The following is a 25,991-nucleotide window of genomic DNA, read 5'->3' on the forward strand; positions in this document are numbered from 1 at the left end:
GACCCTGCTCCCAAACCTCCTACTTTTCAACAGGCCTGGCATGTCAGCGCTGCTTTCATTGTGTGCAACGGATTGAGCTAAAATGGACCCTGGGAGTCAAAAAATGGAATCTGCCTAAAAAGAACACCTTAATAACTCTACCAGAAAGACTAGCTGAAAACTTTTCAAACTGAAGTCCGATCAAAGAGTTTGGGAAAGCGCTCCCGAATTGCTGGGGTCGGGAACCCAGGGAAAGGGAGGATTTATTATAAAGACCTGCTGTAAACTGCGGATGAAAAGCGCAGTGTGTAAGAGGAAGTAGCTCTTTTGAAGCCGGGCCCAGCGGAGGAGTCTGTTCAGTCATGCGTGCAACTGTTGGTTTTCAAACTCGCCCGAGACGGATTTCAGGTGTTGATTCATAACCGGAAATCTGAGTTTCAGCGACTATCACACACTTCAAGGCCGACAACAAAGAACTCACCTTTTATTTTCATCGTCTCACCCTTATTTTAATTCTAAGCAGGCTAAAAATCACAGAAAGAAAGGTTTTTGTTTCCCCGCGGTAGGTTTGCCTGTAGTCATGCTTTTAAGTATCAAGACGTGCGCGGCCCCCCACTATCCTGTCATCAGACCCTTTGAAGCACTTTCTCTCCCTGCAGCTTTGACTTCATTTATAATTTCAAACACTCAATGGCAACAGCGGAGAGAACCGGGTGCAAACGACCGGCATGCTGCGTGGCTTTTTTCCCGCCCATTCTGTATGAGTGTACATGTTCTGGCAATAGGGGTTCTTCAGAGAAATATTTCAGTATGTGTGTGTAAACCGCAAAGTGCAAAGACGAACCCTCTGGCCGTATTTATTGTGCCTCTTTCTTTCAGCTATCTTTCTTTCGACTATCGTTTATTAGGAAGTTCAGCAGGGGTGTGCAATTAAGCCCCTAGGCAATCAGGCACTTATATCATTGCTAGATGCTCTCTTACACCAATTGTGACTCTAGCTAGATGATGCACAATAACACTGACTGGTACCTGAGGAACTCGGCTCGATATTATCTGATGTTTGAAAATGCAGTCACTTATTCTCTGATTATATAACAAAGCTTGTTAAAAAAAAAAAAAGCTCACCAAGGTTTGTTTGATCAAAAAGTACAGTAAAAAGAGCAGTAATAATGTGAAATATCATTATAATTTATAATAATAACAGTTTTTAATTGTAGGATATTTCAAAATGTAATTTATTTATGTGATGTTAAAGTGAAATTTTCAGCATCATTAATTCAGAATTCAGTGTCACGTGATCCTTTAGAAATAATTCTGATATGCTGATTTGCTACTTAAGAAATTAATTATCAATGTTGAAAACTGTCCTCATAAACCACATTTAAGTTGTAATACCAGTGTAATACACGTCATTATATAAAATTTGTGTCCTCGTAAATCACATAAACAAGAACACACACACACACACACACACACACACACACACACACACACACACACACACACACACACACACACACACACCTATTTTTTCAACCGTTCACACTAATAATAGGCATTACCGCAAGGACATAGACAGGACAGATTGGAAGTCCCACATTCATTTTAGAGCGAAGCACACATTTGCATCTCCCAAATTCTGGCAGATTATCAAAGCTCCCACTGGGCTTAATTTAAGCATCTCAGGTATTTATATTTATATTACCAACTGAAAAATTAAAGGACCGGATGAAGCTGTTGAAAATGTCAAACATTATTTGAAATAATGCAGGAATTAGCGTGTATCCGCACGCCAACGCCACGTCCGCTAGATATAAAAAATAATAACTACGGCCAGATGCTGTTTGCACTAAATACCCTCTTTTCAATTTGTGCTGCTATGGCAACCATCTGTGAATAAGTCCTCTCTCTTTAACCTATTCCCTTTTTGGGCAGCTTCACCATGTTGTTTTTCCTCTTCATCCACTCAACATGTGTCTTCTAAAGGGAAGTACTGGCAGTGGCAGCCCTGTTATTCCCCACTGTATCATTAAACATGCCTGCAGTGGTGCCGAGACTGTCGACAGTCTGACAACTGTCTCTCCAGCCAAGCATCGCCTGGTTTATGAGCACAAACAAAGACTTTCTTTGGCAAATTTTGCCTGGCAATTACCTAAAACAGCATGGGATTTGACATGATTAATTCAGTTGGTGTAAACATTTCATTACGATGCTAACAGGTGGAAAAACAGATGTGGGTTGATATAGCATGGCTTGTCGTTTCTAGTGTGAAAGCAAGATGTGAGAAGACAGCAATAAAATATATTTTTCGTACGTATAAGTGAAAAGAGATAAATTCGGGGCGAAGTATAACGACATGCTCAAGCTTTTTAAATTTCATGACTTGTTTTTGCGGATTTGGCAAGTTCAAGAAAAGACCCCAAAAGAATTCCTCTTCAAGATTTAGGTCAATAGCTTGAGTTGGCGCAGAGGATTGAACAGGAGATCAGATTTCTTCTTCTGTTGATGCTACATGAAAATAACTGACATATGCAGCATATGTGACGTGTGGCGTGCTACATAAAGGTACCAAAATCATAGATAGACATTCTTTAAGGACTAAAGTTAACTAAAAGAACAAAAAAATATGTAGAATTTATCTTTTTCATAAGCAAAATTGTATATGCCGGTATATATACCCATATATGCCTGTAGCTTAGCAAAATGTAAACTAATTTAAATGGAACCTATTATGCCCCCTTTTAGATATAATATCAGCATGTCAGAATGTGTCTGTAAAGTTCCAGCTAAAAAAAAACACAGATCATTTATTATACCATGTTGTAAATTTGGTACATTTTTGAGTGGACGGAAAAACATGCTGTTTTCGTGCATGTATCTTTAAATGTAAATTAGCTGCTTCTCTCCGCCCCCTATCTAGAAGAGGGCGGAGCCTGTAGAGCTTGTGCCTCGGATACTCTGCTAAAAAACATATTTTTGGTTTTGATTATCATCTCTTCTCTATCGCGGCCACTCTCACTTGACATTGCAGTTCTTTGTCATTATGAAAATTATTATCTGCACGCGTTTTAAAGCCATAACTGTATACACTTCTGATATATGCATTTCTGAGCACACACATCTGAAGCACGCGCACAGAGAGCTGGATGTCAGACGGTGCGTCCCGTAAGTATTAAACTAAGTTCTCTTTCATGTCTTGTTGCGTTTAAACTGTCAAATACACACAATGGTATGTCAAAAACAATTCACACAAACACATCACATAAAAATTCACATAAACACAATCAGTTATGTTTGTGAATTTAAACAGCAGGGAAAGCAATTTCATGTGTATACTAGATATCTGTATTAAAGTGAAAGCAATATAATATAGAGTGCATACTGTATATGATGTTATGTGCAAACTGTATATGCTGATAATATGAAATCAATCAAACAACAAAAGAAAACCAGAAAATCACTCACTGTTCTTGATTGAATAACTTTAGTACTTTTATTAAGAATACATTTCTTTCTTGAATGCTGTTGTTAAATGCTCTGGCGAGGAGAAAAATGGAGGACTGTGTCATTCAGGAGGAGATAAACTAATAGGGCAGATTCCGTGCAGTCGTGAATTTTGCATAATAGGTCCCCTTTAAATCTGCAAGTTCTGTTCTGCACCACAGAAACATTAAGAATTCAATTTCAATTACAGTGTGTCAGAGAAAGAATATACAGCTGGGCTCAAACAATTGATTAATCATCTTTTATTTGAACACAATGCATGAGCCTTGCAAACTTTGTCAAATAATTACAAATAATTTATTCTCAGAAGTGTTCATTATAACTGCTAACTTTTCTGAACAACACCTAAAAATATGGATACATTAATGTAAAAAATATGCCATATATGATTTTAATTTAATTTTAATATTGTTAATGTCATTTCTTTACATCTTAATTAAACGTATCAGCCATTTATCGTGTGATGTAAAAATTATATATTAATTTGTCTAAATAAATACATAAAAAACATTAAAAGCTAAAATCAATCAATCATTTATATAGTGTTATGTACATGCACATTTATATTTTCTTCTTTTATTAATGCATAATGAACCTTGCAAACTTTGGCAAATCCAACACTATTCTTAGAAGTGCATATTAAAACTGCTCACTGCACAGATGTACTCTATAAATAATTCAATAATATATATATATATATATGTTAAAGGTTCTTCATGGAACCATATTTGCTTATAAAGAACCTTATTTTTTAAGAGTGCATACATATGCCATTAAGAATGTATATATTATACTTTATAACACTGACAGTTTGTAATAATATTCACATTTACGATTGTAAAACTTTTGGCCAAGCAATATAAATTGTAAAATAGATAAATAGAATCAACGTCTTGAATAGATCAATATAGATGCTAGATGCTATAGAAACCACGCATTAATATGCATGTAATATAAGTGTTTAAAGATTCACTAGGTGTTAGAGAGCAAAGGTAATCTAATGTGAATAAACAACAACAACAAAAAACATAGGAAATAAGCATGTTGACCGATAAACAATATGCTACCAAAATATTGTGCATCCTTACTTAAAACAACTGGCAAAAAGTAAATGGCATCAACACATTTTTTTATATATTTTTTTTTAAATTCACTAATGTTTCAAAAATGAATTCATAACCTCTAAAAAAATGCTGGGTTGTTTCAACCCAATTTTGGGTAAAATATGGACAAACCCAGCCGTTGGGTTAAATTTTTACATTACATTTTTAACCCAACGTTTGGGTTTGTCCATATTTTACCCAAAATTGGGTTGAAACAACCCAGCATTTTTTAGAGTGTAGTGTTGAAAGGGCAACATTTGTGTAACATAACTAATGGGCATAGTTGTGTCAGTGATTCATGCAGTTTACTAAACCTCTGATAGAGTGACCTGTTCAATGGTGAAAAAAAAACCTGGATGAAAAGGAATGGATACAACAGGAGCAAAATAGGAAGGACAGCTGTGAATGCTGGTGAGGTGAGTAGTCTGGCCCTTAGGGTCCACAGTGTTGCACTGCAGGTGAAATTCAACAAAGTCTGCATTCAAAACCGCCTTGCAACAGTGAGGCGCAGAACAGTGCTCTCTGACACCGTTAGAAACACATATTCCCTCAACAGACCTTTGGACAATTCCATCTTTAAAAAAGACAACAGAAATCAGCTAAAGATATCACTAAAGATCTAGATTGCTTTGGTGTTTTTGGGTGCCTTGTTAAGATGTATTCCATTAAGAAGACTATTTGATAATGTTAAGATTGCACTGGTGGATGGAGGCCAGAACGAGGGAAACAGCTGAGTAAGGTTTGAGGGTGATTTATTGGTGCCACATGGTGAAAGTCCAAATGTTTACAATATATAGCAAGAACAGCTGAATCCAAAGATCCAAAGAAAAGACGCCGTTTTCTGTATTGCACACACATCCAAAGCCTGTACACAGAAAAAGTGATTTTAAACCATTCAAGCGCAAGTAGACTCACACACTGTTTTCTGTGCTGCACACAAATCCAAAATGTGCACACAAAAAAACACCTCTCTTACATTTACATTTATTCATTTAGCAGACGCTTTTATCCAAAGCGACTTACAAATGAGAAACAATAGAAGCAATTAAACTAGCAGTAGGACAACAGTATGTAAGTGCTATGACCCTTCACAGTACAATCCAATGCATTTTTTTTTTAAATAGATAAAAGTCTTCCAAGTCTTTTTACAAATACGCACAAAAATATGTCAAGATATCCTCGTATACAGTTGGTCTTAAGTGAACGTAAACAGTTTACAAAGAAAACACATTTCTATAATGGATCCGTGCAGCTTTTAAAGTGACAGCAGCCCAATATTCCTGCTGCAGTCTCTATAATAATGTTTATTAAACAACTAAAAGAGAAAATCCACTTGCTGTTCTTGACTTAATGGGCCCTACACGGCGCAAGTGTTGCAAAGTGTTTTTTGCTAGTTTAAGCCTGACGCAGTTATCATTTTTAAATAGCAAATGCATTTGCGCCCATTTTCTGGTCTGAAAACGAGGTGTGTGCAGGCGCATTGTTGGAGCGTTGCTATTTTGAGACGGCTGAAATAGACTGCGCCTTTGACTAACTGAAACCTGGTCTGAAGTCAATGGCACAGTATTTTTATTTTGTTATTTAAAGAGCGCGTTAGTAATGTCCGCCTATAGGCAGGTCCACAACGCGCGTACACTCTGCTTATTACACACACAGGGATGCGAAGCAGCACACAAACATGCCAAATATTAAAAATAAAAGAATTACAATGCAAAAGATTATTATCGTGTAGCTACATAAAGATATGGTGGAATCCGGCTTGTCCCGTAGATGATCTGCTTGCACGCTTTAACCTCGGCGCACAAGCAGATCCGTTTCCTCTCTGGAGAAGTGTTCAGTCTTTCTGCTTGCAAATTTCGTTATTCCAAAACACACTCATTACTCATTAAGAGAATAGGGACAACCCTTTTAGCAAAACTGGATTCGGTGCACTTGCGCCTTACGCTTTAGACCATTAAAATAGAGCCCAATAACTTTTGTAACTGTATTTGTAACACTATAGAATGAATGTGAATGATATACTTTTTTTTTCCTTATTGGGAATTGATATTAGGAATCGATAAGCATAAGTGGAATCATTAAAATGCAAACAATACCCAACCCTGAACTGTACATTTCTGTAATATGGACATTACTTGACAGACACCTGATAACAGATTACTCTTAATTGTAACATAAAAACATGCATTTTCTGTAAAGCTGCTTTGAATTTATATATATTGTGAAAAGCTCTATTGATTTTAAGTAAATACGCCATTAAGAATTTATACATATCCTGAATGTTTAGAACACTGACAATCTGCATTCCACTTCCTGCTCAGCTACTGTTCGGACGCTCTTGCTTACTGCTCCGCGCTTTGCTCTATCGCTTTTATATTTTTTATATTTTATCTTCTTTTATCAACTAATTTTAACCTCAGCAAATCAGCACAGTGCTCAAACGCTTGGATTACTACAAAAAAGCTGAATTATTTTATTCGACCAGCCTCCCACTGAAAGCTTACATTCCGGGGAAGAGAAAACACAACTGCATAAGGATAAGAGAAAATGCCTCTTCTGGAATCTACTTGCTGCACTAACTGCCACAGACTTTTACAAAGGATTGCAGTTCTTGAAACAAAGTTATTTGCGGGACCACCAAACCAGACGGAACACACAACAGAGCTCCGTCATGGACGCCCTCAGCATACAGCAGGTGAGCCCCATGAATCTACTGCTCCTCAACAGGCTATACTGAGTGTAGAGAAACAAGCCGATCGACTTACAAACCGATGGCACACACAGGGAGCGAGACCCAAAGGCACTCGAGACATCAGATTGTCACGAGTATCACATATTGCCGCAGTAGCATCCTCTACCCCAGATACGGCTCTGACAAGGATTGCAAACACTGGTCTCCTACCACCGCCTATACATCTTGAGAACAGATTTGAAGTATTAATGAATGTAAATGAGGAATCTCCAAACGTGATGAATGTGATCGAACACAGACTGGATAAGCCAGTAGCTAACACTGATGCTAACTTGCGCTCAAGGTCGAGCAGACAGCGGCACTCAGCGCAGAGCACAGCCGAGCACACGACTCTGATAGTGGGCGACTCCATTATCCGGAACACTAGTAGCAGGGATACAACTACGTGCTGCCTTCCACAAGCAACAATTTCTGATGTAAACAGGGAACTTGAGAACATTCTGATGAAACATAAGACTGCAAATCGACTCATCATTCATGTGGGGAAAAATGATATTCATAAAGAGCAGTCAGAACTCCTTAAGAAGGATTTCAATGAACTTCTTGAAACACTTAAAAGACTGAAAGTACAAACATTCATCAGTGGCCCACTCCCAGCAAGAGGAACAAACAGGTTTTCACGGTTGCTTGGGCTTAATACATGGCTCCAAAAAACCTGCAATATAAAAGGAGTGAACTTCATTGACAACTTCAATCTTTTCTGGAGTCAGAGGCAACTGTTCCAACAGGACGGACACCACCCAAACAAACTTGGTTCAAGAGTGCTAAAGGACAATATCTACTTCTCCCTCAACCATCCTTCTGCAGTGTGTGCCAATCCACTCAACCTGAATGGCACACACACACCTGGACACAGTATGAATGACCACAGGACTTCACTCCAGCACCTGAATGGACATGACACGTCATACAATGACAATGATAACACCACTCAGCCACAACAACTTCTGCTCACGGACACAATCTCAGCTGAGCCCTGCCCACAGACAGACTGTGACATACTAGAACTGCTCCAAGATTCAACACCCAAGGACGACTTCCTGGAAAACAGCCAGGGAAACCAGGACAGCATATTACAGCCTCCGATAACACCAGAACAACAGCCCCTCTCACCAGACACGCTATCTCTATCTCCAGCATCTCCACTTCTGTGCTTCTCAGAGAGAATGGAAAAACTGGTCTATGCTGGAACCAAACTATCCCACTCTTTTGCAAGCCCTCAGATATCAACCAAAAAACGGCAGGCCCCAAAACCACCAAAGCCTGCGGGCCCCGCTCGCCCTCCCCCTCCTCCTGCAAGAGTTCTTCGGGCTCTGCCACAACGACAGGGCTCACACCCTCCTCCTTCTGCTCGAGGTGAACCAAAAACAACTGATACCAGCTCTCATTGATATGTGCCGGGTCCCCGCTATGATAACAGTAACTTTCTCAAATGTTTACAGAACAAGCGGGAACCCTGTGTGCCTGTATCTTTCTCTATTGCTGTTCGATTACATGATAGAAAGTCTAAGGCCTTCAAAAGCCGTACAGCAAACCCATCTAATCTGGTGCCTATTACACGCCAAACTAAGACTGCTGTGCGGACAAAAAGTAAGACTGTAAAGTTAGCACTCTTAAACATCTGCTCACTTAAAAATAAATCACTTCTAGTCAATGACTTAATAACCACATACAACCTGGATTTTATGTTTCTAAATGAAACTTGGCTAGAAGACAACTGCAGTGCAACTGTCCTCAATGAAACATCCCCTCCTAACTTCACTTTTATGAGTGTCTGCAGAACGGGTAGGAGAGGTGGGGGAGTAGCTGCTCTTTTTAAAGATGTCTATCCATGTAAGCAGATATCATTTGGTAATTACCCGTCTTTCGAATATCTGGGTATTGTGTTAAAAGGTGCTCCACGCATTTTACTAATCATTGTTTACAGGCCTCCAAAATACTCTTCAGCCTTTGCTGAGGATTTTACAGAACTGTTATCAACCATTTCCTCAGAGTTTGACTGTTTTGCTATTGCCGGAGATTTTCAACATCCACATAGACAATGCAGAAAACAATATGGCAAAAGAAATCAAAACTGTTTTAAAAACTTTTGATCTGACTCAGCATGTACATGGACCGACACACAATCGTGGACACACTCTAGATTTACTTATCAGTAAGGGTCTAAACATTTCATCGATTGTTATTAAGGATGTAGCACTGTCTGATCATTTCTGTATTTTCTTTGATATATTGATCTCTCCTGCCATTGAAGCTAGATCTGTGCCTGTCAAGAAGAGATGCTTAAATGAGAACACTAGTGTACTATTTATGAAGGCTATATCTTTAACACCAAGCATATCTGCTGACTCTGTTGATTTTCTCCTTGATTCTTTTAACTCAAAAGTTAAAAGTGTAATTGACGATATTGCTCCTGTGAAGGTCAGGAAGAGTGGTAGACAAAAGGCACCATGGAGAAACTCAACAGCAGTGCAAAATATGAAAAGACAATGCAGAAAAGCAGAGCGCATGTGGCGGAAGACAAAACTTGTAGTCCATTATAACATCTACAAAGACACCATCCATGCTTTCAATATGGAACTAGGCAAAGCTAGACAGACTTTCTTCTCAAATATTATTAACAGCAACTTAAACAACACACGCACTCTTTTTGCTACTGTAGAGAGATTAACAAACCCCCCGAGCCAGATTCCCAGTGAAATGCTCTCAGACAGCAAGTGCAGTGAGTTCGCTTCTTTCTTCTCTGAGAAAATCAATAATATCAGAAAGGTGATCAGCACATCCTTGAGTTGCACTGGGGTCAGACAGATCAGACCACAACCTGAGAAAGTAGTTACTATGTCTGATTTCAAAGAAATTGATGGCAAAATTTTGGAAGAAACCGTACAGCACCTTAAAACATCAACCTGCGCCCTTGACGCTCTTCCCACATCTTTCTTCAAAAGTGTGTTAAACAGCTTAGAAGCAGATCTCCTAGAAGTGGTAAATGCCTCACTTCTCTCTGGAAGTTTTCCAAACTCCCTGAAAACTGCAGTTGTCAAACCCCTCCTAAAAAAGAGTAATCTTGATAAGACTATATTAAGCAATTATAGACCGATCTCAAATCTTCCTTTCATTGGCAAGATCATTGAAAAAGTTGTTTTCAATCAGCTGAACAAATTCTTAAGCTCGAATGGATACTTTGATAATTTTCAATCTGGTTTCCGATCGCATCACAGCACAGAGACAGCGCTCATAAAGATAATTAACGATATTCGCTTAAATACTGATACAGGCAAAATATCAGTGCTGGTACTACTCGACCTCAGTGCTGCATTTGACACTGTTGATCACAACATACTTCTTGACAGGCTGGAAAACTGGGTGGGTCTTTCTGGGATAGTCCTAAAATGGTTCAGGTCATACTTAGAAGCGAGAGGTTATTATGTGAGTATAGGAGACCATAAGTCTGAGTGGACATCCATGACATGCGGAGTTCCTCAAGGCTCAATTCTTGCGCCACTCCTATTCAACCTGTACATGCTTCCAATGAGCCAAATAATGAGAAAGAACCAAATCTCTTACCACAGCTATGCAGACGACACACAGATCTACTTAGCCCTATCGCCTAACGATTACAGCGCCATTGCCTCCCTGTTCCAATGCATTGATGAAGTAAACAGCTGGATGTGCCAAAACTTTCTTCAGTTAAACAAAGACAAAACTGAAGTCATTGCGTTTGGAAACAAAGATGAAGTTCTCAAGGTGAACGCATACCTTCACTCTAGAGGTCAAACAACTAAAAATCAAGTCAGGAATCTTGGTGTGTCTCTAGAGTCAGACCTTAGCTTTAGTAGTCATGTCAAAGCAATAACTAAATCGGCATACTATCATCTAAAAAATATTGCAAGAATTAGATGCTTTGTTTCCAGTCAAGACTTAGAGAAAATTGTGCATGCTTTCATCACAAGCAGGGTGGATTATTGTAATGGACTCCTCACTGGCCTTCCCAAAAAGACCATAAGACAGTTGCAGCTCGTACAGAACGCTGCCGCCAGGATCCTGAGCAGAACCAGAAAATATGAACATATCACACCAGTCCTCAGGTCTTTACACTGGCTCCCAGTCACATTTAGGATTGATTTTAAAGTATTATTACTGGTATATAAATCATTTAATGGCCTAGGACCTCAATACATTGCAGATATGCTCACTGAATATAAACCCAACAGATCACTGAGATCATTAGGATCACATCAACTAGAAATACCAAGGGTTCACTCAAAGCATGGAGAGTCCGCTTTTAGCTATTATGCCAGCCGCAGTTGGAACCAGCTTCCAGAAGAGATCAGGTGTGCTCCTACTGTAGCCACATTCAAATCCAGACTCAAAACACTTCTGTTTAACATTGCATTTACTGAATGAGCACTGTGCCACTGTTCGTCCGACTGTTTGCACTGTATTTTATTTTATTTTTATTTTTTTACTCTAAACTGTTTTAATTATTCTTATTTCTTTTGATTATTTTAATTTCTTCTATGTAAAGCACTTTGAATTACCATTGTGTATGAAATGTGCTATATAAATAAACTTGCCTTGCCTTGCCTTGCCTATTTATATCCACATTTACAACTGCAAAACTTTTGGGCGAGCTATATGAAATAGAACATAGTTAAATAGATGAATATGCATGCATACATTCAAGTCTTTTACAGATCCATTAGATGTGGAGAGGCACTTTACAGCTGTACCTGTTCTGTATGAGCACACACAAAGCTTTTGTCACTTATGGAAAATTGTACATGCTATTGTACAGCAGCCTAGCTCTGAGATCCACAGAACAGAATGGTCTCTTTCTGCACCGTCATGAGAATAACATGAATGTTAATGGACAAAAATACAATTGTCAAACAGAATTCACCATATTAAACCATCGAACATGCGCTTTGTTTCTGTATACTTATGATAAAGTGTTACTCAACATATCAATCTATCAGATTTTAGAGCTGGGTTTAAGATTAGGGCCTGAACAACATTTTTAACTATGATGGATTTTATGGATATTAGTAAATTATTAGTGTGATATAGGGTCGGGTTTAGGTTTAAGACTGTTTGACAATGTTTTTCCAGGACTAACAACAAAAAGGTTTTGTCATGCATGCCTACTCAGTATATATTTTATAGGATATTTTAGTCTCTATACCTGTTGCAAGCATTTGTAGCTTTTTTAGCTGTAACTTCCACCAGATTCCATCCAACTACATGTTCTCTCTCCACAAAAGCAAACATGAACACACAAAATGAATCACGGGCAGAGAACATTTCAGACTGGCGAGTTTTCTTTTGTTTCGCTGCCTACAGAACATGTAGCTGTCACAGAGACAGGTGTGTTTTCTCTGGAGACCTATTTCAGTGATATATGTAAGGAAGTGGAGACATTTTAAGAGTGGTATTTAAAAAAAACAATAGCTAACAGCACTTTTAACAGTCACTGACAGGCATCTCTGTCAGACATCTAGTTTTTGCTCATAATTCAGTGTTGTGAGACACACCAGATAATGTGCAGGAAGGCTGGACAGGCCCACAATGCATTCACTTACATAACACCCTCATTAAAGGCTATATATAAATATATCAGATGCAATTATGGGATGTGCAAATATGCATAACACCCACTCACCCAAGTATCTTATTTAAATGAATTTACTAAATCTCATTGATTCTACATCTAAAAAAACAAACATGCAGCTAAATGATCATCAGTATTACAGGTCCAGAACACAATCTACTTAATGGACAAGCCAACAGGCCAGAAAATCAAGGTTAAAGTTTACAGTGTGATGACACCATTGATTATTTGCACAGTGAGTAAAATAACAAACTCAAACTCGAACAGCCCCTCTACCCTCAGCTAATTGAAACGCACAAGGCCGCTCGAGCTCCTGTTGTAGCGCATATTAAACAGAAGCAGGTCTGTTGCTACAAATGAGTTAATGCAGCACGGAAAGTGCAATTTATTTTAGAGACAGTCATAAAAACCCTCATTGCTTTGTGTTTTTAAATTATTTAGTAAGTATGATGCTTGTCTTGTATATTTCCACCATTTTGTTTATTTGCCTGGAGCAAAAAAAAAAAAAAAAAAGGAGATTTTGAAATGATCTCCAGGAAGGATAACAAGTTTTAAAAGTGCACCAAAAAAGTATAATTCTTGGGTGAGTCAATATCATTGTTTATGTACTCACTGTCATAATGTTACAAACCTGTGTGACTTTCTTTCATCCGTAGAACACGAAAGAAGATCTTTTTTAAAGAATATCCTTATCCTGGCTGCTCTTTTCCATATATTGAAAGTGAATGGGGACTAGTGTTGTTCAGCAAAATGACAAAAAGGACCATAAAAGTGGTCCATGCAACATGCATGCAATAATAATAATAAAGTGTGCTATAATTCAAGGTAGTTTTGTGGGAGGAACAGACTGTAATTTAAGCCACAATCCCCATTCGGATAAGAGCAGCCAACTATTCTACTTTTTGTGTTCTACGCAAAGGAAAGCTACAAAGGCTTGGAACATAAAACATCACACGATGACATGATTGGTTACAAGGTAGTTTGAGACGTCAAAAATACCAGCGATTTCAAACCGCATTTTTGAGACTGTCTTTGGTTCACTAGAGTTTTAAGGAGAAAATACTCAGCAATGGTGTTGACTTATGAATTTGCAAATGGTTTGTCTTGAAGCATAAAAAACAACACATAGCCTAGACATATAAACAACATTAAAAGCTGGATTTTCACCACAGGGGGACTTTAAGGTTGAGCAAATTACAGAATCTTCTGTGTAGACTTTTCCTTTAAACCATATTTTTGAAGCTCAATAGTACCAGTCCCCATTCACTTTCATAATATGGAAATTAGCAGCCAGGATATTCTTCAAATAATCTTCTTTTTGTGTTCTACGGAAGAAATTAAGCCAGAGGCTTAGAGCAAAATAAATTAATATAATTTCTGTGTGGACTGTTCCTTTAAACACTGCTTTTGGAGGCTAGTTTAATGTGTTTCTTTATGCTCCGTTTGAAAGAAATGAACATCCACTGCCTGTGGACAGACTCATCAAGCGTCCAAGGGCAATTATTGTGGATGCAGCCCATTTGTATAGTACTGCATGCCTCCACCAAACCCTCTGAAAAAGATGCATGGTAATTTGTTCCAGAAACAAACTAAAGTTGGCTAAAGTTCCACAGAAAACCACACAGCACCTGATGGCCGTGAAGGCAGCTGGCTAATAGAGGCCAGAACCTCATAAGAAAGATGAAGCCGTGTTGTGCAAAAGCGTGATGCTTCAGGACTCTCAGAATGAAATGTGGTGCTACCACCTTGCACTTCTTTAACACTGCTGGGAATGATCTCATTGCTGCCACCACTGAGTTGTGAAAAGAAGGGAGAGAATAACCTGGTGGGGTGATATCAGTGTCAACGAGGTCTATAATACCAAGCTTTCCGTTATTCATCTCAGCGTCAGTGGCTCAAACTGAGGATAAAAAAAAAAGATCTTGTCAAAGATTGGGGGGTGGGGGAGTTAAAAGGTGCCCTGCTATCATAATGAAGAAGAAGAAAAATACATAAAAACTTTAATTGAATGTAAAATTTCTCATTGTTAATTAATGTCTTAAAAAAAAGTTGTCATGTGGTGCGACCAACAAAAAATAGTAAATTATGTCATAGAGAGAACCCATGTAGACCCTCAAGACTGTGTGTCAATATCAATAAAATTCTTACATTTGAGATTTATTACAACAAGGCTAGTTCAGGGTGTAAAATGTCACGTGGTGCGACTCCCCCAAAACTTTTGATATATATGAATTCACGTTGTTTGTAAAAGGAACCTTTTAAGTTGAAAATTATATCTGAAAACTTGACAATAATTATTACGATGTGTACACTCACATGTAGGCGTAAGGAAAATTAGTCAAAACAAACAGCAATCTTAGGGCCAGATTTACTAAACAGGGCAAACTAACATGAGCGCAATTCCAAAAAAGCGCAGATGGGATTGGAAAGTTCTGTGCGTGATCTACTGACGACGCACAAATTAAAGAACACAGACGGAGCCAAATAGTTTCCATGATGACCAACACAATCTACCAAGACTAGCGCAAACTAGCGTCTGGTATAAGACATGCTTTTTGGGTGTTAAATAATGGCGCAATAAAAAAATTTATTGACAAGCACACACTTTAGTAAATCACCCTGCATAATTAATTTAAATACTCTCCTCCCATAAATTTTGCGTCTGAAATGGAAAATCCTACAAATGCATATGCAATAAAGCACTCGCAAAAATAACCTCGCCTTTTCAGCGCTAACTTTCCACAGCCAGGCAGGTGTAATAGCTGAGATACCAAAAAAAAAAAGGATTTTAGAGATGTTATTCATATTGTGGGTTTTTGGATCTCGATGGAAGCCCAGTCCATTACAGATATTTACAAGTTGTAAGAGGAAAGTACAGCCAGTTCAGCCCTGTTGACATTACAACGTTCTAGAGCTAGAACTCCACAGATATTTCCGTAGATCATGGATTCCACGTCATGATGTACTATAAACAAAGGCAATAAGTAAATCTAAACTCCATGAGAAACCAACAGCTTAAACCAACCTAAGCTGGTTCCAGAAAACCAGCTTAGATATTTAAACAGGGATGGCATTTGAAAAATCTGCATCCTGCATCTTTTAAAATGCTCTTAAGTAAGCACTAAATAATGCTGATGGGTGTAAAATGTTAAAAGCTGGCACCAAATAACTGGAGTGTGTTTGTGAGCTGGAGTCATAAGGACGGGGTGTGTTTAAGATGTGGGCTGATATTGTGATTTTCCCACCGGTACGTCAGCATTTTTTATCTGTCCGCACAGACATGAAAATAATAGAGCTGGGTTGTTCAAACCCATTTGTATGGAAGCTTGCTTCCACTTTAGAATAATAAAAAAGGTAGTTGTGACTTTTGTGTCACACTTCTGACTTTTTTCCTCGCAATTGCGAGTTTAAATCGTACGATTCTGACTTTATAACTCGCAATTGTGATCGCACAATTCTGCTTTTTTTTCTCGCAATTCTGAGTTTATATCTCACAATTCTCAGGAAAAAAAGCGAAAATTGCGAGTTTACATCCCACAAAGCTTTTTTCTAAGAATTGTGAGATATAAACTCGCAATTCTGAGAACAAAAATCTGAATTGTGAGATAAGAAGTCACAAATACCTTTTTAGGCAATTTGCTTACATAAAAACATCCCGTGGAAAACAATGCGTAGAAATACAGCTAATATTGCTGAAAAAGTCAACAATGTTTTATTCCTTTAGACATGAAGTCACACATGCCAAAGTTTTGGGGAAAATGGAAAATAACTGCTCTTATTTTGTCAAATGACACTTGGCAACAAAAGTAATGATGATAAATATTGACCGGGTATCTTGAGAAAAATACAACATCATCACAAGCATATTTTAAAGTAATTTTCTTGCCATTCATAGAGGCACACATTATTCAGCCAGAATTCAAAACAAAGACAAACAATCGCTCAAAATGCAATTTACAGCTATTTACCTGTCATCAAAAAGCTTTTATATACATGTTTGAAAAGTCCATTTGATGCAAGGTCTTTATCGTTCCCTGCCCATATTTGCATGTAAAAAGCAAGTGACATTCACAGAAGTCAAATGCTAGAAGACAAAGCAAAAGAATTGCTCTTTAAGAGAAAATACACTTGACCGAAAACAAATCTTGCTATGCTAAAGACTCACTGATTTCCTCTAAGAAAAAAGAAAGAAAGAAAGAAAGAATAAGCGGCAGACATACCAATCAGTGAAGAGATAAGGGCCAAATGACCTTAAAAATAATTAAAAACCTAATTTTAATCTGAATTGTGATTAACCAGACTGGCCGCTTATCCTTTTCTTATAGAGTACCACTGATAAACAAGTCTGCAGATTATAATGCCACTCAGAAGCTAATCTTTACGTAAAAGGTGAATTGTAAAACACGTTTTATTGCTTGCAGCGTGCCAGTTTAGAGAAAGCCTTTCCTTCTGAGATATCTTCCATTGAACTAACATACAGGAGATGTCTGTGAGAAAGGTGTAATCTTCTCCAGGTGCCAGTGGCGGCTTCATTATTTTTTTCTTGGGGGTGCTATGTGGGGGCCTAACAGTTCAGAGGGGATGCTAAGAATTTTTTTAAGTGCGTCAATAACTTCAACACCTGCATTTATTAATGTTTTACCCTTAAACCATACATTTAAAAGGTCACAGTGAACTGTAGAGCACATTATCGATTTCCCAGAACATCTTTATTAATACCTTATCAGCGCTTTGAATCAAACGGTTTATTGAAACCTGCAGACTGACAATCCCATATATAGGGGCCTACGTCTGGACAGTCCCACCTACTGGCTGGAACAGATAATGAGGGCTAAAAACTGCAGTGAGCTAAATAAAGGAACGTGTTTGTGAACAGAGTGCAGTGTGTCAAGGCTTGTTTTTAAAAGTTGAATTTAAAAGGTAGGGTAGGCGATTTTCTGAGCGGCTAGCAATAGCGAGCTAGCATTGAAAGCATAAAGCCGCCTTTTCACCATATCCGACAGTCGCATACGACTGTCACATTTCGCCCCCTGGCGGCAGTCGCATGGAACTTTCAAATTGGTCGTGAAACAACAGTTACTCTCCGCTTATTCACCATGGTAAAATGAATAATTTGAATGAATTTAATGCTTGTATGAATATACTTACACAGAGCATTTCAAAAACTGAAAAAGCAGAGGCTCCACTAGGGCATTACTCGATATTACTTGATGTTTAAAACTTTATAACACAAATATCAGGCAGGGAACTACACTGCGACCAAAATGGTCGCATATGCGACCTTTTGAAATGCCATTGCGACCCTAATTTTTAATGGGTCGCAAATGTATCACTGATTATTTTTGTACCTACCTTATGTTTTAGGCAATATGCTATGATTTACTATGAGCATTTATTAAAACAGAAATGTGTATTTTAAGTATACGTTTTATAACGTGCTCTGAGCATTCAACACAAAGTTGGCTTCAGCCCCGCGACTTATAAAGTAATCGGGTTGATGTGCGCGTTTATATGTCACACGTTTCCCGCTGTTCGCGCATAGCTAGTCTCCTCTATTGGTTCTTTGTTTTAAACAGCAGACGTAATATTAATCCGTCTCTGGTCATGATTTGGAGACAATGAGCATTGAACCGTTTTGCCGTGCTGCTTATATTTATCACGCAGTAAAAATGCCCCTCCTCGCGGCCAAAACCAGTCGTCTGTGGATGAGAATCCACAACAATTAGTGGGACGTTGTCCTGCTTCACTTCACAGGCGCTGAGTGAAATGAGAATTTTAGAATGACGGGACACTCATTTATATGACACTTTATTCAACAGGAAGAACAGCTCGTTCCGCGCGTCATACGTCATTGTACATGCGCAGTCCTTTCAGTTTCTGTTTTCAATCCGATCAAGTGTTTACATGTTCTCTCGATCGCATTACAAAAGGAATAAACCACCCCTCTCAATCCGATCGAAATTTCATTCGGATCGAGCTCAATCTGATCGATTAAGGTGTTTACATGAAGATTTTTTAGTCCGATTGAGCTGTCAATCCGATTATAAGTGTCCATGTAAACGCAGCTTCATGTAAATTGAAGCTTCATAATGACAGTATGAAACACGCGAAATGTATAGACCGGTACATATCCCGTGACGCAGCAGCACTCCGCACTGCATTTCGGCGTCAAGCAAACCGAGCAAGTGAGGAATCTGAATTGATAATTAAGTTCAATGTAGCTTATAATATAGCCTTATTTGTTGCTTATTATATTTCACTTAATTGTGAAGTGGATATGCATTGTTTTTTTTGTATCTTTAATACCGAATAGTCAATAGCTGCTGAAAATCTATTATTATATTATTTTATGGATTATATTTATTTTATTTTAAGAGTTCAGGAGTCTGCCCATCTGTGCCAACCATAGCATGTTGAAATCCAAAAGAAATTCATTTTGCACATTATTGTGTATTGTATTTTCTATTGCAGTAAATCTATCCCAACCAATGTTAAAGAAAACAAGGCGGCATGTGGTTTAAAAGATGGCAAGTAAAATAAAAAGCACATCTGTATGCAATACAGTTTCATTATTGTTCATTATTATCCAGAGCGGCTTACTATAATTAATTTGTGCGACCAAATCATGTTTTGCGCCAGTAACTGAAAAAGTTAGTAGCGCAAGTGCCACCAGTGGAAAAGGTTAGTGTAGTTCCCTGTCAGGGGAATTTGACAATAATTAGTGGCTTAAGCCACCGAAGAAGCTCACCAATTGCAGAATACAAGAGGACAGTGTGTCTGTTCCTCTGAGCTATTCTGAGATGTGTACGAAGTTCAGTCTTATGCTTTATATTTAATAAAGAATGTGAAGCTGACGTCACGCAGTGTTGAGTTCTGTGTAATTATCTTGTGTTGACGCCATATACTAAGGAGGATCGCGAGTGTCTCACGCACAGAGCTCCAGATGGATAAAAGGAGGAATGACGACACTGAAGGACGAGAGAAGACCAGGCTATTCATATTGTGTTTTGTTATGTTTGTGTGGCAGTCGTCCTTGAGGGGCTGGTGCTTTACTTTTGTTTTGTTGTTTGTTTATTTTGGAATTAAAGTGTGTTAAATGTTCGCTTGTTCCCGCCTACTTCCCTGGGCTATTAAACCTGTTACAGACAACAATAAACCTTCAGTTGCATTTAAACGTTTCCAACAAAGAAATGGCTTAACTTCTTTTAGCATGTTGAAGACCTAGTTTTATTTGGAGATTTCTACCGTGTGTCGGCTGAAGCAGCAGCGACTTCTCAGTGCGTGACACTGTTTTCACTGTAACCAGATACACAGAATTCTGCAAAATTACAGTGAAAAATCAAATTATAATGCAGTGAAATAAAATGGCATCTCTTCCCTGCAAATGATGCCATGGAGAATGTGAATATTTAATATAAAGGCAAAAACGAAACAGGTGCCGGTATCTGTATTCATTTCAGTATCAGTAGAGGGTGATCCTCTTAAGATCGAGGCATCTTCCCAGCATGCAACTCTATGTGATGTAGCTTCACATTCTCATAGAGCTCAATTATGATCTCTCTTGATGAGGACCTTATATGATTGCTAGTCACTAATGTGAGCAGTACATGAGTGTGGCCTAATTGACTCCTCCCCCCATCAAGACTAAGGCACATGAAAACATTAAATCTTATTTTATTTTTTTTCGTTTTTTAATGACTTTTCATTTTGAATGAAAGTGACACTGAGAGTAAAAAAACAGGAAAATCATTGCCAATGCTATGCAAATTTCTGTCACCACACCGCCACTGGTAGGTGCAGCTGTGTTTAACAAACAATGCATCTGTTGTTTGATATGGTCTGCTTATCAAAATGAGCCCGGTATTAATTCTCATGGCACAGTGGAGGAGCAAACAGCAGGATTTTTCACCAGTCATAAATGTTAATCAGGTGGAATATTAGAGTAATGTGTAAATCTCTGTTCTTCCAATGGCCATCTACATGCAGGAAGCTTTAAAATGGTGACGAGACAGATGGGAAGGTATCGAGAGAGTGAGACAAGAGAAAGAAAGAATGAATGAATGAATGAATGAATGAATGAATGAATGAATGAATGCTGCTTTATCTTGATACCTCACATTTTTCCTAGCACATCATGATCTTGTCTGACACTTTTGCACTTTTTTCTCCTTGGTAACTATACTATACTATCTTGATAAATTGTTGGACATGGAGAAAATGACACCAAATTGACAAAGTTTATTCAGTTAATAAAATGTCCATGGTTAAAAGGTTTAAACATGTAATGTGATCAATCAATCAATCAATCAAAAATCAATCAATCAATCAATCAATCAATCAATCAATCAAATCACATGGGAAAGTGTCTGAAGACATGTATGCTGCAGTAGAACATAAAAACTTAAAAACATCTTCATTTCTTACAGTAATTGCCTAAGTATAGAACAGGTGGTGCCAATTAACTTGAACATATTTGGCCTGGACTGAAAAGTTAAATATAGTAGCAAATGTTATGTCGTGTCTGCATGATTTTCTCTTTTTTCCGTGGAACACAAAAGATGAAATTTAGGAAAATGTTGATGCTGCTCTTTGATGTTATGAAAGTGAATGATGACCAGGGCTACGACCTCCGTATAAATTGCACACTATATTTCAACTCTTCTAAAGCCATTGTGACACCAAAAATAATTTTTCGCACACAGATGAGAACTACAATGGAGAGGATTTTTACTATATTAAAATATACATATAACTATGACTATGGCTATATTACATTGGTACATTGGAATACAGTGCACCATTTATTAGCATTGTATGGAAAACAGTACTGACAATGAATGCGTTACATATCTCTGTAACGCAGTTCAGATGTTGTGGGAAGAAGAACCGGCGAACATTCAACAATTTTAATACCAAAATAAAACAAATATAAAAACGAAAGTATAAGCCTCACGGACGACTGCTGGCCACATAAAACAGAAACAACACATCAAATAAAATCCAGGCCTGGCCTCTCTCGATCTTCACAGTCGTCGCTCCTCCTTTATGCTTCCGCTCCTCCGTGAGAGACACAAGATCAGTACGCCTCACGTGTCGTTCATCATTAATCACGCCACCAGTCTCGCGCCATTCTCTCACGTCCCTCGACCTCATCCTGCTTGCCACAATCTAATTTTTCATTATAGTGAAGAAAGAAAATCATACAGGTTTGAAACAACATGTTTCAGGTGGGATTCAACTGATACGATGGCACAGATAAAATAAAATAAAAAAAAATGCACAAAATGCAAGAAAATAGTTCTATATGGTTTGGAAAAAACCCATGTATACTCTAGAGTTGTGTCCCATATGATGCACTTTGCACTATGTACATAATACAGTACACTATGTACTCAAGAGTGTAGTGTGTACATTTTATAAGGCAACATTTGAGTACATGAAGTGTCCAACATTCCACACTTTGTTAATAAAGTTCATCATCTGGGTATTGAAAGTGTACTTTTTCTATTTGGAGTTTTCAGTGAGAACACACTAACACTATTTATACTACAAAACATCATAGAATAGTGCACAAGTACACAAATTGAGATGCACCTTAGGATGCATCACAGTTTCCATGTTTCATCATGCTATCTCAGTCTCTGCTTCCACACTCAAGGGGAAATGAACACAGATTTACTGTGTGTTGATACTGAAAGTCATTCTTCATATGTACAAAAATTCATATAGGCACATGTACGCAGACATAATCTCAGCCTGCTGCTGGAATGTGACTGATATGTTTGCTGCAATTTTACACAGCAATCATTTCACATTGTTGGGGGGGGTAAAAGCTCTCACGAGTCAGACTCTATATTAGATCCTGGAATGCGAGTAACCTCGATGGCAGTCTAAAGAGCTGACGTCCTTTCAGCAAGTGTTCTCTTCTTTTATGCACATCACCTGATCATAAATAACCTGCCAAAATATATATATCAGGGGCATTTTTACAGAGAAATCAAGGGAGAAAGTGCCTCTCAAAACAAGAAAACAAATTAGTTGGATGATATAACAATCAACAAGACATGACAACACAAATATTAAGAAATATGACATTGAATAATTTCTAAATTAGTTTTCCAAATGTGGCCGGATAAGTGATGTGGCCTGCTGATTGGTCCTTGTTGAGCGGGGCTTGGATACTCCAATCGGGGGAAGCGGCCGTAATATTTAAGGACCCTTATTTTGACGGGTTTACGGGTCCTCGTAGGTCTGGGATTCTTCACTTCCGGGCAGTTTGTTTCGGTTCTCGGTCCCCTTTAAGGTATGTTTACACTGTCTCTTCCTGGCGTTGTAAATACACGGATTATTTTAGTAATGTGCTTCATTTATAGTTTATAGCGGGGCTGGTGGCGATGGCGTTGTAATAGGTTTCTGGCGGAGTTGCTTTCAGGTACGTTGATGTTTACTACTTAAGCTCTATCGCGGTGTTTGAGGTAATTATTATGTCACATTTAGCAGTAAGAACGCGCTGGCAGATGCGGGTGAACGCTGGCCGGTAAACAGAGCCGCAACATTGGTTGCGAGTAGCCATGCAGCGCTGCGTTCGATCGTGATTCTGCCTAAACCGTAAGTAACCTCTCCCTCGTTCACATTCGGTGTTCGGGACATTTAGGTTGACTTGTGTCTCTTTGTTGAAGGTGAATGGTGAATGGATTATAGCGGTCATTAATCCATAGTGGAGAACGCTGCACGTGACGCCGCTGCTGTTTTGCTTCCCTTTTAATCTTTTTTTACTGTGTATTTGTGCTGCTGGACTAACGCCTGGTGATTTATCTGGCAGATATGTTGGAAGGCTAGTTTTCTAGCTTTGCGTCTGCCCAGCTGCTTACCCGGGTTATTTTGTTTTGTTTATACAGTTTATTTTCTTTTTGTTTTGTTTTGCCGGGTTGTTTTCTATATTGTTTCTTTTGAATTTTGGTTTTGTTTAATAGTGGGTTTATTTTGTGGTAAATTCTGTCTGTGTCATTATTTGTGAGCAGTTTTCTTGTTTATGATTGTATTATGAGTTTGTAATGTTTGTTTTTCTTCATCCCCGGTCCTGTTATTTTTGTGCCACTAGTCGCTGAGTGCCAGCTTGAGCGGCGTAAGGCACCATTAAGGGGTGGAGTATTATAGCTGCCATATTTGGTGGCTTTACTTCAGTTTCTTTTCATTATTTTGTGTATTTTATTTTTATGGTTAATTCGAGTCCCTTTCTTCTCTCTCCCCAGGAGCCAGTGAGGATTTGGCGTGGAACGGGGGAGGCTAGCTGCTTCGTTCGAGTGGCCTGCTATACCGTGTGCTACCCTGGGCTTTACACTGTGTGCTGTGTGTGCTGTCAAGGCGTCCTTTTGGTGTGGGTGTGCGGGTTTGATTTGCTGTGACTTAAGGTGGGTGTGGGACAACCTCTCGACTTGCAGCCGGCCTGCCCTGTTCCCGCCAAGCTTGGCTTGGAGAAATGATTTGTTACATGTATGAGTCCTGAGAGTGATTTTATTGGAGCTGATCATTTTATAATAAAGTATTTTTTGTATTGCCCCTCACGTCTCCGGTCATCTGCCTGTACCAAATGGTAAAACTTACCTGTGTGCCTTTTCTTGGGAGTTATTTCCCTGGTGCCCCCCAGGGTGGCGTAGTCGGATTAAAATTTGAGATTAACCATCCTCTCTGCTGGAGGGACCGCCACATTTGGCGTAGTCGGCAGGATTTACCGGGTCAGGCATAGATTTGAGTGAGACGAGGGGGTAATTTGGTGTTTAATGTGATATTGGTTGTTGTTTTTTTCTTTTTTTTTCAGAAGCAAAGCAGCAGCGTGCGTCCCGACCCTTTGGGCAAGCGGTATTTCTTTATCGGTGGCCCTTCTTTTTTTTCCATCTTTGGGGTGAGTGTAGCTATGACCAGTATGGAGGATGAGATGCAGGAGTTGCGTGAAATAGTGGCGCAGTTGAGAGCAGATAATGACCGTTTGCGTCGTGAAAGGGAGCAGGGGCCAGGTGAGTTACCTGGTCCTAGCACCGTTCCCGTGGTTGCTCCTGCAGTGGTGCCTGACCCTCCTCAGTCAGTCGGAACTAATTTTGTCGTGCCGGAGCGGCTTGTTTGTGTGCCTAGGGACAGACGATGCCCGAAATTTAGTGGCAAATCCGGCACCGGTGTTGACGAGTGGGTGGAGGAGGCTGAGGCATGCATGCGGATTCGTTATTTGTCTAGAACCGATAAAGCGTTCTTTCTCTTTGACCACTTGGAAGGGGAAGCGCGGGAGGAGATTAGACATCGTTCCAGTGAAGAACGGGGAGATCCGGATAGGGTTATTACGATCTTGCGCGAGTTGTATGGTTGCTCCCAATCCTATGTTGCACTTCAAGAAGCCTTTTTCTCCAGGAGACAGCAGGACGGGGAATCTCTGTTAGAGTTTTCCCTGGGCTTGATGACTCTCCTGGAGAGGGTTAAACAACAATCATCCAATGCCATCCCTAACTCTGAAATTGTGTTGCGCGATCAGTTTGTAGAGTACGTTGCTGATAGCTCCCTCCGCCGGGAACTGAAGCAGTTTGTTCGCCGCCAGCCCGAATCCAGCCTTTTGGTAGTGCGTGGGGAAGCAATTAGGTGGGAGCGGGAGGGAATGCCAGGGGGTGCAAGGGGTAGGAGTCAGTCTGTTCCAATGGCCTACGGTATCCAGTATGGAGTACAGGGGCATTCTCAGTCAGAGTTGAGTGAGCTGCGGGAGATGTTAAAATCACAGCAGAAACAGCTAGATCAACTCACTCAGAGTGTTGCAGGCATGCGTTTTCCCCCGAGTGTTCGTCGACCTTCCCGGACTGAGGCGTTACTCTGTCGTCGGTGTCAACAACCAGGCCATTTTGCCCGCGAATGCGATGGCGAACGTGTACTCCTTCCTCCTTTAGTTCGCCGAGAGTCGCCTCCTAGGACGAGGATGGGTCAGACTTTTTCCCGACCGACGGAAAACTAGGTCCCGCCGAACTGCAGAGTCACAGTTCGGTAGGGAAAGATCGAGACTCCAAGACAT

The 25,991-nt window shown here is 39.2% G+C and overlaps 1 long non-coding RNA gene across 1 annotated transcript; it reads left to right on the plus strand.

The window, feature by feature from the left end:
* Positions 1 to 23,094: 23,094 nt before the first annotated feature.
* LOC306991949 lies at positions 23,095 to 23,504 on the plus strand. Its single transcript, XR_013796196.1, has 3 exons — positions 23,095 to 23,249; positions 23,320 to 23,378; positions 23,444 to 23,504. It is a non-coding gene; the product is annotated as an uncharacterized lncRNA (long non-coding RNA).
* Positions 23,505 to 25,991: the final 2,487 nt, after the last annotated feature.

Source organism: Phoxinus phoxinus (assembly GCF_949152265.1).
Source record: "Phoxinus phoxinus genome assembly, chromosome: 23".
NCBI lineage: Eukaryota > Metazoa > Chordata > Actinopteri > Cypriniformes > Leuciscidae > Phoxinus > Phoxinus phoxinus.